Consider the following 19391-nt stretch of genomic DNA (forward strand, 5'->3'; position numbering starts at 1 on the left):
AAATATTAATATGAAGAAAATAAATCCTTCCTTGGATAAAATAAATCTTGAGGAATGAAGGATTTAGTAATTTTTTTGAAAGATTTAAAATAATTTATTCCGAGAGATAATAAATGTTTAAATATGGAATAAATTACTTTAAATATAAATTTTGAAAATAATGTAACATGAGTACTCTAAAGAATACCAAATCTTGATAGTCCTTTTTCGAGCTTCATGTAATTTAATGTTGCAGTAGCAAGAAAGAGGTAATCGTAATCTCACGAAACGCCTCAGCGCCACTATTGCGTAATCAGAAAAATTTCCTTTAAAATAAATATATTTTGATGTGAAGGAATATTAGAGATTAAAATTACTTGCCAAAAATAACTTTCCACTTTTAATTAATCAAATAAATTAATGACCTATTTGGGAGGATTACTAGGTGAATTTAATTTTAATGTTTGTCACAAATACCGAAACAAATATATAAATAATTATATATCGAAGATATCCTTTCAATCTTCCCCTTTTTGGTATTTGTCAAACAAACACAAAATTAAATTTTAAAAGTGTGTGCTTCCCCTACGTGTATGCATGAGTTTGAAAATTAATTTTCTCACACGAAGCACTAAGCAGAATAAGGGGTAATCCTTCCGATTTTCCTGAAATAGACAAGAAATTTGTTAGAAAGTAATTTTTGCAATTTAATTTGGGAAGGTCTTAAAATTTTAATTTTTGTACGTTATATAATAACGTCTTCTTCCCGTTAATATTCATACGTTTTTCTTCCTCTTTGGAGTAAAAACTTAACATTATATAACGTTCTTCTTCCCCTTTTGGTTGATAAAAACCAAAAAGATTTCTATTTAAAGTTATTTAGGGAAGATATAGTTTTAAATAAGTGTGATGGGACATAAAGCCCATTCATTTGCATAAAAGGAATTTATATCAGATTCTCTTAAAAGAATCAGAAACGTGTGCAGTGGATGGAGTCTGATTTGAATTAACCCCGATTTTTCCTTTAATTTTATTCTGTAAAATCGAAATTATCGATTTATATAGATATATATTAGCCAAGTCAGTTTTATACTTTAACTTGAAAAAAATCGAATTTTATTTAATTCGAGAGCAGTATTTAAATCGTTGCTCGTTAATATTATTAATATTTATTCAAGTCGAGATTTAAATCATTCGATCGAGAATTAAATTTTATATTCGGAATATTAATTTTGAGATATTAATCTATCAAAATTAATTTCGATAAATAAATAAATAGTGTGTGTTCTCGTGTTTGCAGAAAAATAAACGAGACAAATGTATCCGAAATATTGTAGGTTTTATATTACATTCAAAATGTTCCTAGTAATCAGTGTGGTTCACTGATTATCTTGGAACAGAAACCCACAACAAGTTTATTTTTGTACGCCAGTAGAAACAAACATTACTGGCCCCACACAAAAACAACCTGAAACAACAGAAAACATTAGTTTTTTTTAAAAAGTCAACCGGTTCAAACAACCGGTCCAGCAGCCACGAATCCCAAGTCAGCATTGAAATCTGTCAGATTAGGCAGATTAGCAGTCACAGAAACATCTCCAGCACACACAGTCTCAAAATCCACGTCATCACCAACATCTAAATCAATCACAGCCTTTTTCCCTTTGTCTACATGCTCAATCCCCATTTTGCCTTCTAGATCTGTAACTTTAGAAGAAGCTTCTAAGAGTTCATTTTTAAGAGCCTTAATCTCATGTAAATTATCCTCATTTTTAATTTTAAGCTCATTAACAACAGCTCTTAACACTTCATTTTCTTTAGCATAATCCCGATTAACAGATTCCATAGGTGGGGTAGGGGGACCATACTTATAAGGCACTATATCCTTTAGGGGAACCTTTTCAACAACTAAGTTCTCTACCCTGCAATATTCTATACGCTGAGCAAACACACGTGGGGTAGGAATCTTAAACAAATCAAATACAGCAGTGAGCAGTAGACCGTAAGGCATATAATCAAGTTGAAAAGCAAGGAACATGTTCAGTATTATCACATAAACCATGTTAAACTCGAGCCTATTTGTGACTAGTTGGTACATGATTTTTAAATCAATAAAGTCGAAGTACTGATCGCCTTGGGGTTTAGGCAGCAAATTAGCCCTTAGGATTATAGCTAATTGTTGGAAACTAGGCAGAAAGTGCTTAAAACTAACCCCGCAGTTTTCATGACACAACCCTATAGGAGCCTCTGTCCCACAGAAAAATCCGATGTGGATTTCGAAATCCCGTTGGTTGAACCGATATGCCTCGTATATATTAATACAAGGCTGAGGGATATGGGCCGGGTCGATCCGGAGGGCCCGATAAATTGTGTGCACACTAACATGAATATTCTGCCCTTGAACAACACTGTCAAACTCGAAAAGGCCAGCCTGATCTCGTTTCGTGACTAAATTACCGTAGAACTCACCCATGAGGTAAGTGTGGTAATTTTGACCACGATAAAAGATCAAGTTGTCCCACCTAGCAGCCATAAAAAACGAGTGAACATCCCCTTTTTGTTGAATAAAAACCATCATTCCCGTTTGAAAATTTTTCATCATCTTGCTCAACTTACCAACATTCGAAAGATTTATGACCCTTGGAACCCGAGCACTCGAGGAACTCTTCCTTCGCCTACTATAGAGAACCGGTGGGAGGGTGATAGGCGGGGAAATGGTGTTTGAATAGAGTTTAGTTTGGGTTTGGGATGGGTCAAGGTTGTAGTTGGTAGCAAATGGAATTTGGTTTGGGAGGTAGGGGTGGTAGTAGTGTTGAGGTTTTCGAAGGATGGAAGTGGCAGTGGTAGTGTTTTGTTTAGGTGTATAGTATTTGAAGGAGGAAGTTTGTTGGGATTGGGCAATTTGTTTAATCTCCATTTTATCAAGGAGATTTGGGTCAAAAGGTTGGCTGTTTGGGTCTGGGTTGGGGTTGGAGGGAAGTAGTTGGAAGTTCATTTGGGTGTTATATGGTGTAAGGTGTTTTAGGTGTAAAGGTTTGGAAAGGGACAGGAGTATATATATAGTGAAGCTGTTAGGATCTGTTTGGCCAGGGGAATATTAGGTGTTTTGTTGGTTTTTAGGAATAAGAAACCGATTCTCTATCATATTAAATGGAAGAACCCCACAAGATGACATCAGATTACAAGTAGTTTGAAAAATTGGATTTTTGTAAGATTTCTCCTTAAATGAGACAAGACAGCTTTTTGAAATCCGTTTTGTAGAAGACTTTTTGAAAAGTTATCAGCTGGAGTTTTAAAAATCAGTTGAGCAAAATGACTTATAAAAATGGGTCAGGTACAAATGTTTAAAACCAGGGGACAGGACACTGTTTTGAAAGGACTGATACTTTGACAATGTTATTTAAGCACACACTCGCATATAAGCATACATAACACATACAGCTAAGCAAGCATGCATATTCGATACATCAGTCAAGTGAAAATCGACAAGAATTTGAAATTCCAAGAAAATAGTACCAGTTTTAATTGTTAAAAACTTCCCAATTTTAAAAGTATTCGAGTTTTGTCTTATTCCGTATCAAGTCGATTTTAAGAAATCTGAACTTTTTAATTACAAAAATCAAGTCGACATGTTCCAATTCGAGTGTCAAAAGATTTAATTTTTATTTAGTCTCGACAGTCAATTAGTCCAAATTTTATAAATCGAGGTGTGAAAAAAAACTTTTTAGTTTAAGAACCTTCGTTTTATAAAAAAATTTGAGTGGAATCGATACATGGCAAATTCGAAACAAACCAGGCTAACAGATGCAATATATCAATTTTTCAACCAAGCATATAAGAAACATACAAGCATACAATTTGCAGAGCATAAATCACAAGTAATGTTCAAAATGCAGGCATAAAGAGAACTGAGTACCTGAATTATTACAACCCAGAATAACCTATATTAAACTAAATCACTCTAATAGGTATTTCAGGTGACTCCTAATTCTAAGTGGCCGTTAAACACACCAGTGTCAAGATACTAGGGCTCTCAAAGGGATCCCCAGCCATGTCTTTGTGTGTGGGCAGGTGTGTGAGTGTGCCAATTTTATTGGTTATTAAAAGATTTACTCCTAAGAACCAAATTCTTATATAGAATACTCACACAACCAGGCACTGATATATTAAATAGTGGCAGCTTACATACACACAACTGGCAAAGTCAGAGAATCCACAACAAGTCAAGGATACAAATATGTCTCATACCACACAAACAGATACATTAACTGGCATCAAGCATTTCAAGCAGACAAAGCAGATGCATTAAAGTTACCAAGCAAGTACATGTCAGAATCCCATAGACAGAGTGCACATATTACAAGGATAAGAGTCAATCTGCAGGTTATACATATACATATACAACTGGCAGTATCAGAATAATCCAAATAAATATATCATTTTGTTTACAAGTTGCAAATACCACTTAAGAGACATGGCAGAGACAGACATAGATGACCAAGATAATCAAATGCAAGCAATATGCAAACCACTTAATAGCAGAATCACATAAGAACACAACAAGCATGGCAGATGGTCAATCTCAAGCAAGCAAGCTAGTTTTATCAATATGCCAGTAATTAGTATGCAACCTTGTCAAATAAGTAATTTTCATTCATTCATATAAATTATCAGATTGATACAGGACTTTCTAAAATTTATCTAGGTCATGATGCAGATTTCAAGGGATAGGCAAAAATACATATAACTGGCAAAGGACAGATTTTTCAAGTATTTCACATAAACCAAGAAGTCAGACTGCATATATTAATTTGAGTTCATAAACTGACATTATCAGAGAGTTCAGTTTTAGCAAGCACAGAGTCAAGATAATCTTATGTATATTGCAGCAAGGAAGTAAGAATATGCATATCTCTCTTAATTTTCACACAGAATTCATGGCAGATACACAGACTTTGCAGGATGAGTAAGAGTTTGGCCAGAAACATAAAATCTTCAAACAACCATAGTCAAGCATTGATACAGAGGAATTTTCATACAGTTGAAATTTAACAAATTTACCAAGTCCATAAATATAGCAGACAACCCAGAATATATGGATAATTAATCCAATTTACACATTGATCATCTGATTAGACACTTGTAACAAGTATTTTATCATTTAACCCCATGGAACTCATATATACAAGTTACAGAGTCATAAAACCAACATTTTTCTCAACAGAATTTATCCAAGAGATTTGAGAAACAAGTTATGCCAATTTATCAGAATCAAGAGTATACAAATTTTTAAAGAAACCCCTTTTTTTTTTAAAAAACCATTAAGGCTGGTATCAAGCAGGACAGGATATTCAGTCACAAATCTCATATATACACTTACTAACATAGATTCACATAATCATGGTATGAACTTTAATTATATGCATATAAACCAACAAATCCAATTATACACAATAATTAAGGTCCTTTAGTGAGTTTCTCATGATAGGTAAGTTTCACAAGCCAGCTTGACACAACACTTACCCTAGAATTTATACAGCAGCATGTCAATTTTTCAGGAAGACAGTTTTATAAAAGCATACAGAGCAAACCAGATTTCAACATAGCAACTCAAGTCATAGTCCAGATCATGCATAGTTACCAAAATAACAGATATGGTAAGCATCCATATTTTCACATACGGTCAGTCCAGAGTTATGGTAATAGCTCAAGTCAATATATATATGTAATCAACCACTCAAATAGAGAATATTTCATCATGGACATTTCAGCATTCAGGATACACATATATATATATCACAGATGTACCCATACCACATGCTTACATATAACATCAGATGACAGAAGTTCGAGACAAACACTTATCATACACATGCCACACACAGAGTTTCAAGATTGTAAATTTTAACAAAGTCGAGAGCATGTCAAGGTCAGATATCACACATACGCATATAAGTCAACCAACCACAGACATACATACTCATTTCAAATGACAAATAGACATACTATAATTTACAGAGCGGCAAAGGCCTTAAGAACCCCTCACCATAGTTTCGAGGCATTATACACTCGAAATCCTTACCTTACCACGAGTTTGCGCGCTAGTTAGATGGAGGTTCTGGAGTCTTTATGCGAGCATGATGAAGTTGAGTCAATCAGTCATCTCGGCTCTCAAGATCGAGTTTTGGGTTGAAAAGCCCTAGCTCACGATGCGATGTGAATCGCTCTTGAGAAGCTCGGAGATGACTAGATCGAGCTGCAACTCATCAAACAAGCCTTAGTCTGAGAAGCTTGAATTAGGGTTTGAAAACCCCTAAAACTCAGAAGGCTAAACACTGCCCAAAATAGTTAGATCGAGTAGTAAACTCGCCAAATATCTCCAGTACCTGCACAAATCTTAATAAACCTAGTTAGTAGCATTTCAACACATAAACCCTAAAATCAAAGTTTCTAAAACTAAGATGAAATGAAAAAGATTAGAGGAGATTTGGCTTTAAATAGGCGAGAGAGAGTATAATAGAGCTTCGCCGAGGATGACTGAAGATGATAAACACTCAAATCATCGCGCGGTGTCATCTAAAGTCTTCGATCTGTGCTGAAATCACCACCAGACCTGCATAAATGTCTCTAAGACTCGTTAGAGAAGTCGATTTGAGAAACCCTAGAAAGAGGGTTTTGAAAAAGAATCGAAATCAACCGAGATTAGTATAAATATATATATATAGATGTTGGATTATGACCTAATCTCATCGTCAATTAAGGCGACGACAAGATTTCGGGGTTGAAATCCATTTGTTGTAACCTACCCATGAGATTTAGATCGATTTAAAACCAAGTTAGTGTTTAGATCGAATAGATGAAGTGTAGTATAGATTAAATTGAAGAGGCGATAAGCAAGGAGCATGAAATCGCCATGGAAGAGAAGAGGGAACTCGAGAGAGTTCGAGAAGTAAGGAGACTCGAGAGAGTCGAGAGAAGAGTTGAACAGTAAGCGGCTGCTACAGCGTTTATCTATTATGATATATATATAAAGGAAACGAACGCTGTAGATTAGCCCTAGGGTATGGACTAACGGCCAGGATTGATCCACCACACTGGGTCGGGTCACAACAAATGGGTAGGTCAAACGCAGCACACATATGAAACTGTTTTTTAAAAAATTATAATCTGTATTTTCGAAAATTATTTATTAAATAGTATAAAAATCGTAAAAATAATTTAAAAATACATATCTCCCTTAAAATATTATTGTCCAAATTATAAAAATAATTTTGAGTGTATTTGGACAAAATTTTAATAAAAGGTAATTTAGGAGATAAATATAAAATAATTATATTTCCCAAATTTAGGGTAAATAAATATAATCCACAAATTGATAATTTCATAAATTTATCCAATTTTTGAGAAAAAGGTATTTTAAAATTATATTGGATAAAATTATGTATAATTATCAAACACATAAAATAGGTGGATATTAAAATTATATTATTATTAATTTTGGCAATCAAAAAGTGTGAATTGTAAATAGGATTAATGCCATATACATAGTATCTTAGAAATATTTCTTAAGAAAATATTCGCTCGCCTAAGAAATGTTATCAATTGTATACAAAATAAATCAGTGCTCTAACTCATAAAAGTCCGATCAATAAATTCTTATTGACAAATCTGAACTTTAAGAGTACACACAAGAAGAATTCCATTTGATAAAATTTCTTACACGTAAGATGACTAGTATATATGATAAAAATTCTATTTAAAATATATTTGGCCAAAATTAATCACTTTGTATATTCCAGCATTCCTAAATCCAACCGGAGTTTAGCGAATCTTTCGGAACTTAAAGGCTTTGTGAAAATGTCAGCGACATTATGCTCAGTTTCCACATGAGTCATTTTGATGTCACCTTTATTGACATGATCACGTAGGAAGTGATGTCGTATATCTATATGCTTAGATCTTGAGTGCAACACGGGATTTTTACTTAAGTCAATTGCACTCGTGTTATCGCATAAAATAGATATCACATCAAATTTAATATTATAATCTGCTAATGTTTGCTTCATCCATAATATCTGTGCACAACATTTAGCAGCGGCTATATATTCAGCTTCCGTAGTGGATATGGATACAGAATTTTGTTTCTTGGAAAACCACGAAACTAAACATCCACCAAGGAATTGACACGTACCACTAGTGCTTTTTCTGTCTACCAAATGTCCGGCATAATCAGAATCAGAAAAACATACTAGTTCAAAAGGTACACCTTTAGGATACCAAAGGCCAAGATCCATCGTGCCTTTTAAGTATCGTAATATCCGTTTAACAGCGGATAAGTGCGATTCCTTTGGAGCAACTTGGAATCTAGCACACTTACAAACACTATATTGAATATCGGGTCTACTAGCGGTAATATATAGCAAACTACCAATCATGCCTCGATATTTCTTAGTGTCAACAGGAATTCCTTTCGGATCTTCTGTTAATTTGTCGGAAGTTGACATGGGAGATGATATGGGTCTAGCGTTCTCCATATCAAATTTCTTGAGCATTTCTTTACAATACTTAGATTGTGAAATATGTATGCCCTCATCGGATTGCCTAATTTGCAAACCCAAAAAGAAATTTAATTCTCCCATCATACTCATTTCAAATTCCTTACTCATATTTTCAGAGAATTCTTTACATAGATCATTATTTGTTGAACCGAAAATAATGTCATCTACGTAAATTTGGACAAGTAGTATATCATCTTTTTCTTGTCGTGTAAATAGAGTTTTATCGGCCGTTCCCATCTTAAAATTATTCTCTAATAGGAACTTACTAAGCCTTTCATACCAAGCTCTTGGAGCTTGTTTTAACCCGTATAAAGCCTTATGTAGCTTATACACATATTCTGGATTAACTGCATCTTCAAAACCGGGAGGTTGCTTAACATAAACTTCTTCTTCCAATATCCCGTTTAAGAATGCAGATTTCATATCCATTTGATATACTTTGAAATCTTTATGACACGCGAAAGCTAGAAACATACGAATAGACTCAATTCTAGCTACCGGTGCATAAGTTTCATCAAAATCAATTCCTTCCATTTGAGTATATCCTTGAGCAACTAATCTTGCTTTATTGCGAACAACCGTTCCATTCTCATCTAATTTATTTCTAAACACCCATTTAGTTCCAATAATGGAAGTATCTTCGGGTGGAGGAACGAGTTCCCAAACTTTGCTACGAGTGAATTGTGTTAATTCATCTTGCATTGCGGATATCCAATCCTCGTCTAGCAAAGCCTCTTTAGCAGTTTTAGGCTCAATTTGCGAAAGAAAACTAAGATGATTTACCACATTTTGAACTTGTGACCGGGTTTGAACTCCTTTCGTCAAATCCCCTAAAACATTATCTAAGGGATGACTTCTTATCAATGGAATCTCTTTAGGAAGTTCATCTTCGGTTTGTAACAATTCTAATGGATTATTAGGAGGGGAAATACCCATATCCATATTTTCGAATTGTCGAATAACATCTTCAACACCATCCGTTTCGGTGTCTTCTTTATCAACAAGATCAATATACTTCGAGGGTGGTTTTGATTCATCAAAAGCAACATTCATAGATTCTTCCACCACAAGAGTTTTAAGATTAAATACACGATATGCTTTACTATTGGTCGAATAACCAAGAAATATACCTTCACTTGACTTAGGGTCAAATTTAGTAAGGTAATCTTTTGAATTTAAGATAAAGCATTTACTCCCGAAAACTCTAAAATAACTAACCTTAGGAGTTTTTCCAAAATAAATTTCATAGGGAGTCTTTTGTGTCATAGGACGTAATAAGACTCGATTTAGAATATGACAAGCTGTAGACATAGCTTCGGCCCAAAAATATTTAGGACGACGATATTCATTAAGCATAGTACTTGCCATTTCTTGTAAAGTCCTATTTTTCCTTTCTACAACTCCATTAGATTGAGGTGTGTATGGAGCCGAGAAGTTGTGAGTTATTCCATTATCCTCACAAAAAGTAGTGAAACTAGAATTTTCAAATTCCTTACCATGGTCAGTCCTTATATAGACAATGGTATTACTTTGTTGATTTTGAATCTTCTTACATAAAGAAGCAAATGATTCAAAAGCATCACTTTTTGATTTGAGAAATTCCGTCCACGTAAATCGTGAAAAATCATCAACAATGACCAATGTATAAGAACAACCTCCGAGACTTAGTACCGGAACCGGTCCGATTAAATCCATGTGTAATAACTCGAGAGGTCTAGAGGTTGATACCATAAACTTAGCTTTGTGAGAAGCTCGTATTTGCTTTCCAATCTCACAAGCTTCACAGGTATGATCTTTTTGATAGTTTAACTTTGGTATACCCCTCACATGATCATTCATTGAGATATTCTTTATTAACTTCATATTCGCATGTCCTAATCTACGATGCCATAACCAAGGGTCATCTTGAGTAGTAATTAGGCACACATTAGAATGTTTACTAATATCGCATGTGTACACATTTTTGCTACGAGGACAAGTAAGCATTAATTTTCCATCCTTATTTAAGATAGAACAATGAGTAGGATAGAAAATCACCTTATATCCATTGTCGCAAAGTTGACTAATGGAGAGAAGATTATACTTAAGTCCCGTAACTAGTTGTACATTAGCAATCTTGAAATGTTCATTCCCAATATCGCCAATACCAATGATACTCCCCTTGCTACTATCTCCAAACGTGACACTTCCAGCGGTGACCTTTCTAATGCTTTTCAAGAGTGACTTATTACCGGTCATATGTCTCGAACAGCCACTATCAAGATACCACATGTCTCGTTTAGTAACAAGGCACACCTACAAAACAAATCAATAGAATTTATAGGTACCCTTTTGTCTTGAGGGTCCTCGGGTTAGAGTATCATGATAAGCATTTACATTATAAAAACTAGGCATGGTATAAGCATGAGTAGGCACATAGGAGTTTCTAGATGCATTGTTCCTAGAATAATCATAGTATCTTGGTTTTTGATAATTGCCACCTTGATACATGTTGTTTCTATCATTTGAATAATACATGGTATTTTGAGGATAGAAACGATGACTAGGAACAACATGACCTCTAGACGATTGACCATTAGTATATGCCTTATACCCCGAATTTCTATTTTGATAAGCAATGGGTTTTTGAACATAACTAAACTTTGGTTTTCTTTGAGTGTCATCAACATAGTTATTAGGTACAAAACGATCAACCTTTGTATATGGTTTAGTTCCTTTACGAACCCATATATACTTCCCCTTAATCTCACCATTCTTTATCTTGCAATATTCAACCGTATGTCCATCTTTATTGCAATAAGAGCATTTATACTTTGGTGTAGCGGGGACAAAAGTAGTTTGTTTCTTTCCTTGTACAAACTTCTTAGGTTGAGCATTTTTATCATATCCTAAACCTTCATGGTTATATGATATTTTCGAATGTACCATTTTATCTAACAACTCATTCCCTTTTGTGAACTTTTGAATTGTTCTCTCAAGATCATCTTTTTCTTTGCTCAAAATATTAATTTTGTCGTTAAGAATCCTTTCTTGATCCATAACTTGAGCTAAGATCTTGGAGTGTTCATCTTTAAGCCTTTGAGTTTCCAACTCGAATATTTCATCTTTTTCACTTAAGGCATGAACCAATTCATCAATATCCTTTTGAACAACCGAATTTGACTTACTTTGAGCCAATGACTCATTTTGAATTTTTAAGTTTAGTAAGTCAACATGAAGCATACGAATATTTTCATTTAATTGTAACTTCTCGTTTTCTAGTTCTTCGGTGTTCAACACTAAGGATATATTTTCGATTTCTAGCTTTGTAACAACATCCTTATACTTGTTGTTTTCATTTTTCAAGAAATCGTTTTGTTCACATAAAGATGAGACTTCCTCCTCGTGTTTAAGATTTAATTCACTAATCCGAGAGAGAGTATGTTGATTTACACTGTTATTTCTTTCATTCATTTCAACCAATAAATCAATCAAATCACTTTTACTCATATCTAGCAAGTTTAACGAAGAATCATTAAAAAGATGCATATTATGTAAAAGTTTAGTACGAGAGCTTACCTCATCATTTGAAGTGGAGATGTCCGATGACGAAGAATCATCCTCGAGAGCCATTAAGCACAAGTTAACCACTTCTTCCGTAGCTTCCGAAGCTTCTTCATCTTCACTTAGATCCCAACCATTTTCGGCCACGAGAATTCGTCCCTTTGAGAGCTTAGGACATTCCCGTTTAAAGTGACCGGGTTGCTTACACTCAAAACACACATTAGGTGTTTCCTCCGGATTTTGTTCTTTTGGCTTAGGAGGAGTGTAAGTACCATTGTTATTGGCATTATTATAACCATTGGGACTTTGATTGATTTTGCCCTTGTTATAGCCCGTGGTAGGATAATTACTCTTATTGTTAGGAGTATAGTTTTGAGAGTAATTTGGCCTTCCGTTAGAGTTAAAAACTCTTTGTTGATTATTCGATTTAAGGAAGCCTTTTCCATACCGTTGAGCTTTACTTTGAAGTACACGACGGAGTTGTCTCGTTAATAGAGCTATCTCACTTTCGTCGAGATTTTGGAGTTCTTCGTTCAACTCTTCGTCGTTTTCATCTTCATCGATTAAGATGGACTTCAAAGCCATATTTTTCTTTTTGTCTTCCACTTTAGGAATGACCTTATCCGGAACATTATCTTCTTCGTAAGCACGAAGGTTCCCGAATAAGTTATCGATGTGGTAATCATTGAGATTGTGCATCTCTTTGATCGTAGTAACTTTAACTTTCCAACTCGGAGGCAAAGATTTAAGAACCCGACGATTCTTTTCGTTTTGAGTATAGTTCTTTCCGAGTTGAGTTAGTTCATCGATGATACGCGTAAATCTTGTTTCCATATCGATGATATTTTCTCCATCTTGGAGTTTAAAGTTCTCGTATTCTTGGATCAAAGTATCCATTCGAGAATCTTTTATGTCGGTAGTTCCTTCATAGGTAACTACTAACTTGTTCCACATTTCTTGTGCGGACTTGCAATTGTTTACTCGTTTATACTCTTTTTCTGCAAGTGCACTTGTGAGAACCATTTCCGCTTTAGCGGCGATATTCATTCTATCTTCTTCATCGTGAGTATATTCACTTACTTTCTTTTCGATGATAATATCGTCGACAATTTTAGTCGGAAGTATTGTACCATCTTCTATGGCCATCCAAACTTTGACACCTTGACTTCTAGCATAAATGCGAAATCTAGTTTTCCATGTGGCAAAGTTTGTGCCATCAAACAAAGGAGGTCTAGAATTTGAGAGACCTTCACTACAACCGATAGCATTAATAAAGGCCATATCGGATCTACTTTACAGAGTGCTTTTATAACCGTAGCACTTAAAAAAGTAACTGCTCTGATACCAACTGTTAGGTCCCGATAGATGGTTTAATTAAGCTAGAAGGGGGGGTTGAATAGCTTAATCACCAATTAAAAATATTTATGTCGTTTTAAATAGTTTTCACCCCTTCTTTAGAACTTGTATCGAGAGTATTGGCAGTTACGTGCGGAAGTGTAAGAAAAGAAAAGGAAAATATCACACGAGCGATTTTATCCTGGTTCGCGGTGGCTAACTCAACCCTTGGAGTCCACTCACCCCTAGTCCAGTCCCCGAGCTCCTCCCCGGACTCGAGATTTTCTCTACTATAAAGAACTCCTTTACAGTAGGCGGAGAAGCCTTTACAAATATATATCTTGGAGCGTAACTCTTCGTTACCTCCTCACTATAAATGTAAATAACAAGACTTGTCTCGGAACGTAACTATCCTCGTTACTTCCTCAAAGTCGTTGCACCTCCAATGGTCTTTGTGCTTCTAAACCTTTCGCCGGTCTTGGATCTTAGGTATTAGGTCTTGGGTCTTTCCTCTTCTTCACGGTGCGATGACTATCAACTCCCCGTCAATACGTCAAAGACTTGGGTCTTAGAACGAAGATCACCTCACTTCACTTCACCTCACTGCAAAAGTTAGAACACAATATCCACAAACAAATATATCCTTGTTTTATAAAAGTTTTGGTTCCGCAAGTTTTAGTCCGATTTTAACCACGTTGAAATTAGTCGATTATAACGTTTTAGTATGGTGGTTAAGTCGTTGGTTCAATTTTAACAAATTATATCGCGCGGAGAAATATAAGTTGTTGATTTTAATAAGATCGAGTGATGAGTGAGTTTTGAAAAGACGGAGTCGAAGTCGAGCAAGATATATCACACACACTCTCACGAACGCAATCGAACCAAGTAGCTTGTTCGGATAACACCCCGCGATAGCGAAAAGGCCCAAACGGGGTTTACCACCGAAACAAGTAAAATCACTCACGTCACACACGTTCGGAAAATAAACACGTAATACCACGTATCTTATCTTAATGATATCCCCACCGAGCACAGGGCTGAAAAATGGGTTTCTCACTAAAACAAGAAGGGTATGGGAGTGATGGGAATGGGAGCACAAATATGAGTTAGTGAGCAAATAAAGTTAGTGCACAAATTCCCGATAATAACGAGTGGCCAACTCGAGTATTTTGAAATCAAGAGAGCTTAAGATGAAGAGAAATTTATTTGAAAAGCCCTTTGAAAATGGTCGATTAAGACTCGGATAATTGAAGCTAAAAGAAACCACTTACACGATTATTCCACGAAAGTTCGCCGGAGAAATTCGTCGGAGGTTCGATACGACTTTAAGCACACGAACGAATTTGGGCAGCCCTTCGGGAGGTTGAAAAGAGTGGTTTATGAAAATGCTAAGATGAGCGAGGCTTGGTTGGGTGGAACGAAGCTTCGGGGTTTAAAACCTTGTATATATCGGAATATATGAAGAATCGAAGGTTTTAAAGATGAAGTAGAAGAAGTAGGCACTTGAATAAACTTTGGGAGAGTGTTTGTTCTTCAAAATCTCAGCATATGTTTGGCTATTAGCTTAGGAAAAATGAATGGGTGGAGGGGTGTATTTATAGGTGAGAATGGGTGGGGTAAATGTAAGAAAAGTAGAAGTAAAAATGCAAATGGTAATTTTGCAAACCTTGGCCACCACTCAACTTTGTCCCCTTGTCCCCCACACCTAAAAAGGTGTTCTTGACCAGCATCTTGGACTAAAAATGCAGGGCATTTATTGCACTAGAAGACAGACACGCTTTACGAGATACCGATAAAAACCGTTACATTAAAAACGCGATATTTCGAACGTGCGAAATAAATTATGGAAAAAATATGATAAATCTTAGAATATTAGAAAATGGCATTCTGGAAATTTTGGTAATTTTTGGTCAACCCTAGCTTGGTCAAACATTCAGCCAGTTATCGGGTCGGCAGATAGAAAACGCTCCGAAACGAAAGTTCTCGGAAAATTACGAAAATTTAACCATGCACTAAGAATAATATTTAATTGGCTAATCTCAAGTTTCAAGTCATTTTGGCAAGTGGAAGTATTTTATTTGGATTTAAAACGATAAATCAGGTTTTCGGGTTTCAAATAAAATACGATAATTCTTTCGAAATTATCAGAGATGGATTATGGCCAAACTTAAAACTTGAATAAATACTTAAAATATATTCCCATAAAGATAAAATACTTTTGAGGGACGGGAATAATCTTAAGGTATTTAAACCGATCTTCTAAGATAAAAGCCGTTTTATGAAAAACCGAAACACTTCGTCTTTTGGAAAACAGAGAAGGATACTTGACGAAGGTTTTGATACCAAAATACTTAGAAAAATATTGTTCATGATAGATCATGATTTTGATACGTTGAAAGAGCTTTCTAAGTATTGTGAATATTTTTCTCCGAAAAATACTGAATTTGAGAGACCGGGAGAAAATATTTCAGAAGAGGTATAAAACTGATATTAATATTTTTAAAGACAAATATTAATATGAAGAAAATAAATCCTTCCTTGGATAAAATAAATCTTGAGGAATGAAGGATTTAGTAATTTTTTTGAAAGATTTAAAATAATTTATTCCGAGAGATAATAAATGTTTAAATATGGAATAAATTACTTTAAATATAAATTTTGAAAATAATGTAACATGAGTACTCTAAAGAATACCAAATCTTGATAGTCCTTTTTCGAGCTTCATGTAATTTAATGTTGCAGTAGCAAGAAAGAGGTAATCGTAATCTCACGAAACGCCTCAGCGCCACTATTGCGTAATCAGAAAAATTTCCTTTAAAATAAATATATTTTGATGTGAAGGAATATTAGAGATTAAAATTACTTGCCAAAAATAACTTTCCACTTTTAATTAATCAAATAAATTAATGACCTATTTGGGAGGATTACTAGGTGAATTTAATTTTAATGTTTGTCACAAATACCGAAACAAATATATAAATAATTATATATCGAAGATATCCTTTCACAGACCATGCCTCTACCTTTAAAGTAGAGAGGCTGTTTCCGTGAGACCCCCAGCTTAGTGCATAATAAATAAAATTGTGTGTGATACAATATAACTATAATACCTTAGCCCATGGCCTTCTTCACATGGGACTTACTTAAAAATTTCTTGGTTTAAGTGGTGAAGTCCATTGAAGAAAACAAACGGAGAAATCAAGAACCATTACTTACACGGACTGCAAAGTTGAAAGCTTGGGAGAAGAGGTCGGGTGCCAACCAAATTGGAAACCAAAATCTTGAAATCTTACAATGATTTGCACATTAACACCGATGAAGACCTCTCTAAACCCCTTTTCACTAATATACCAAGAACAACTCCATGGACTCTCACTACTTTGATCGCGCTGCATTCCACCAGAATGACTTCATTTAAACTTCCTCAGACAACCTTGGTGATTGTGTCGCTTTGACAACCGCTACACCGTAACCATTTGATAGCAGACACACCACAACAATTCTCAAATGACAATGCCGTGAAAGCGCCCTCGAGCGGGAGAGCAAATCAATTAGGAATTGCTTAAACATTCGAAACTCCCTCATAAAACAAGATCAATTTGAAAGATTCAAAACAAGCGACTCATTCACCAAGAAAAAAATGTGCAATGTATATGGCATAGTGAATGCGACTAAACTCCACAAATTTCCAAAACATGTGATTACATGTGCCGCACAAAGTCGAAGAAAAGATGAACGAAATCTTGAAGATTGTGAGAGAAGAATAGGAGAGCGGTTATATCAAAAAAATTATATTTAAAAGAGATGAACCTATATCAAAAAAATAATTTAAAACAGCCCGTGCTTTGCACGGGTTAAGAAGCTAGTTTTATTAACATACGAACTTAAATATGAGAACTGGCGGGCTGAGCGGGAGAGAACTGATTTTTATTAATAAAAAAGTTGAAATCATATTAACAATGGAAGAGGAAGCTCTTAAGTTTATATAAGCTGTCTCTAGAAATTTTTTGAAAAATCTTCTTGAACTAATGCTCCTTAGATGGACTATTTTTAAAAAATATAGATCTAGGTTATCTTAATTTAATTTAATTTTGTTTAATATAATATTCACACACATCTAATTCTACTCATCTTTCTCCAATTTCATCTTCAATATTTTTCTCAGATATGAATAAAATTAGCGTTCTCGCGTTATATAAGGGCCGTTTGGGTGAGCTTAAAATAAGTGTTTTTTGCTTAAAATAAAAAAGTAGAGTAGAAATTTGAAACAAGTTAAGACTTATAAGTGATTAAAATGTTTGAGAAATAAGTAAAAGTCCTGAAACAAAAGTTAGCATTCTTAGCTTTTTATAAGTGCTTCTTGACTTTTTACACAAACGGTACAAATGAGTGTTTTTAACTTATAAAACAGAAGTTGAGTTTAAAAGGTGTAAACAAACACCCTCTTAATATTCTAACTTATTAAAAGTCATATATTTAATTATTTTTATAAGAACTAAATTCAAAGTTATTATTCTCACAAATTTTGAGCTAAAAGAACATGTCACCAACCGAATTTCACAGAGTGAGTATAAAATTTCCTTACAAGAATTTTTGAAAGAGAGGAAAAAAATCGTCTTTTTTAGTTATCAACTTTTGACTCAAACATTAAATTATCTATTTTTCAACAAAAATTAAGAATGTTTAATATTCCTTTAATCATCTATAATATATATATATATATATATATATATATATATATATATATCAAATTTCGATTAATTTAATCAGGTCAAAACCGAACAATAAAAATAACATTAGGCAGTGTTATATATTTCCCGTATATCCTTAATTGCTGGAGTAAGGAGAGAGTGGAAGCGAATCTGGTGTGGTTTTCGAATAAAACCACAATCGGAATAGCATATGCTCTTGGTTTTAAAAATGTCAACCGCAACCTCATTCTCGATTTTGTTTTCAGTATCAAAATATCAGATTCGGAATCTATCAGTCAGGTTACGATTAAAAAAGCGCATGAAAAAAGAAGAAAAAATTACTAAAATTTAATTAAAAAATTATATATTCATCCAAAATATAATAAATGGAAAGCAAAAGAATTTGAACCATGGATCTGTATAAATATTAAGTTAGACCCGATACGAATACTTGTAATATACTTCATCTTGTTCATGTTGTTGCCCGTTATGATGCCTGTAATCAAACTTAGCTTAAGATTTTATTAGACAAATGAAATGGCTAATGTGACTATGTCCATGTGGGATTTGAGTTATTCTCTTGGACGCCGCAATGAATGAAAAAATATCAGGAAAAAAAAAATACAAAACACATGCAGCAGTTCAGAGGTTAGACGACGGAACATAAAATTTTCAGAAAAAGAACATAATATATATGTTATAATATATGACATCTATAATATGTATTTTAAAAATAAGTTCGGTTATTTCCGGATAGGTTCCTAATTATATCTGGAACCGAATATTCGGTTTCGAGTTGGGAATTTAAATTTTTAATTCAATTTTATACGATTCAATTTTTAACTGTTTTTAGCCTCTTCGGTTTTCGATTTCGGTTTCGGATTTGTTCGGTGAGCTACAAAGATAATTTTCAAGATAAATGGACCATTGACTTTTAAAAAGTACTAGCTTATAACCCGTGCAATGCACGGGCGGTTATAATATTTGTTATTTTATCATATATGTTTTAAATTTAATAAATTTTATTGTGAAAATAAAATTATGATAGAATAATGTGGTTAAATAAATTTTTATTTTTAACAGCTGAATAAAATCTCAATAATTAAGTTTGTCAAGTGGCAAATTAAAATTAGGTTGAACGTATATATTTTAATGAGGATGTTAAAATATAAATTTTTTAACATGTTATAATTTAAGGAGACATAAACCCAGATATAAACTAATCAATCAACTTTTTAATATTTTGATATGAATAATTAAAAATATAGTATAAAACATATTATAA

The sequence above is a fragment of the Daucus carota genome, chromosome 7, assembly GCF_001625215.2.
Source record: "Daucus carota subsp. sativus chromosome 7, DH1 v3.0, whole genome shotgun sequence".
Classification (NCBI taxonomy): Eukaryota; Viridiplantae; Streptophyta; class Magnoliopsida; order Apiales; family Apiaceae; genus Daucus; species Daucus carota.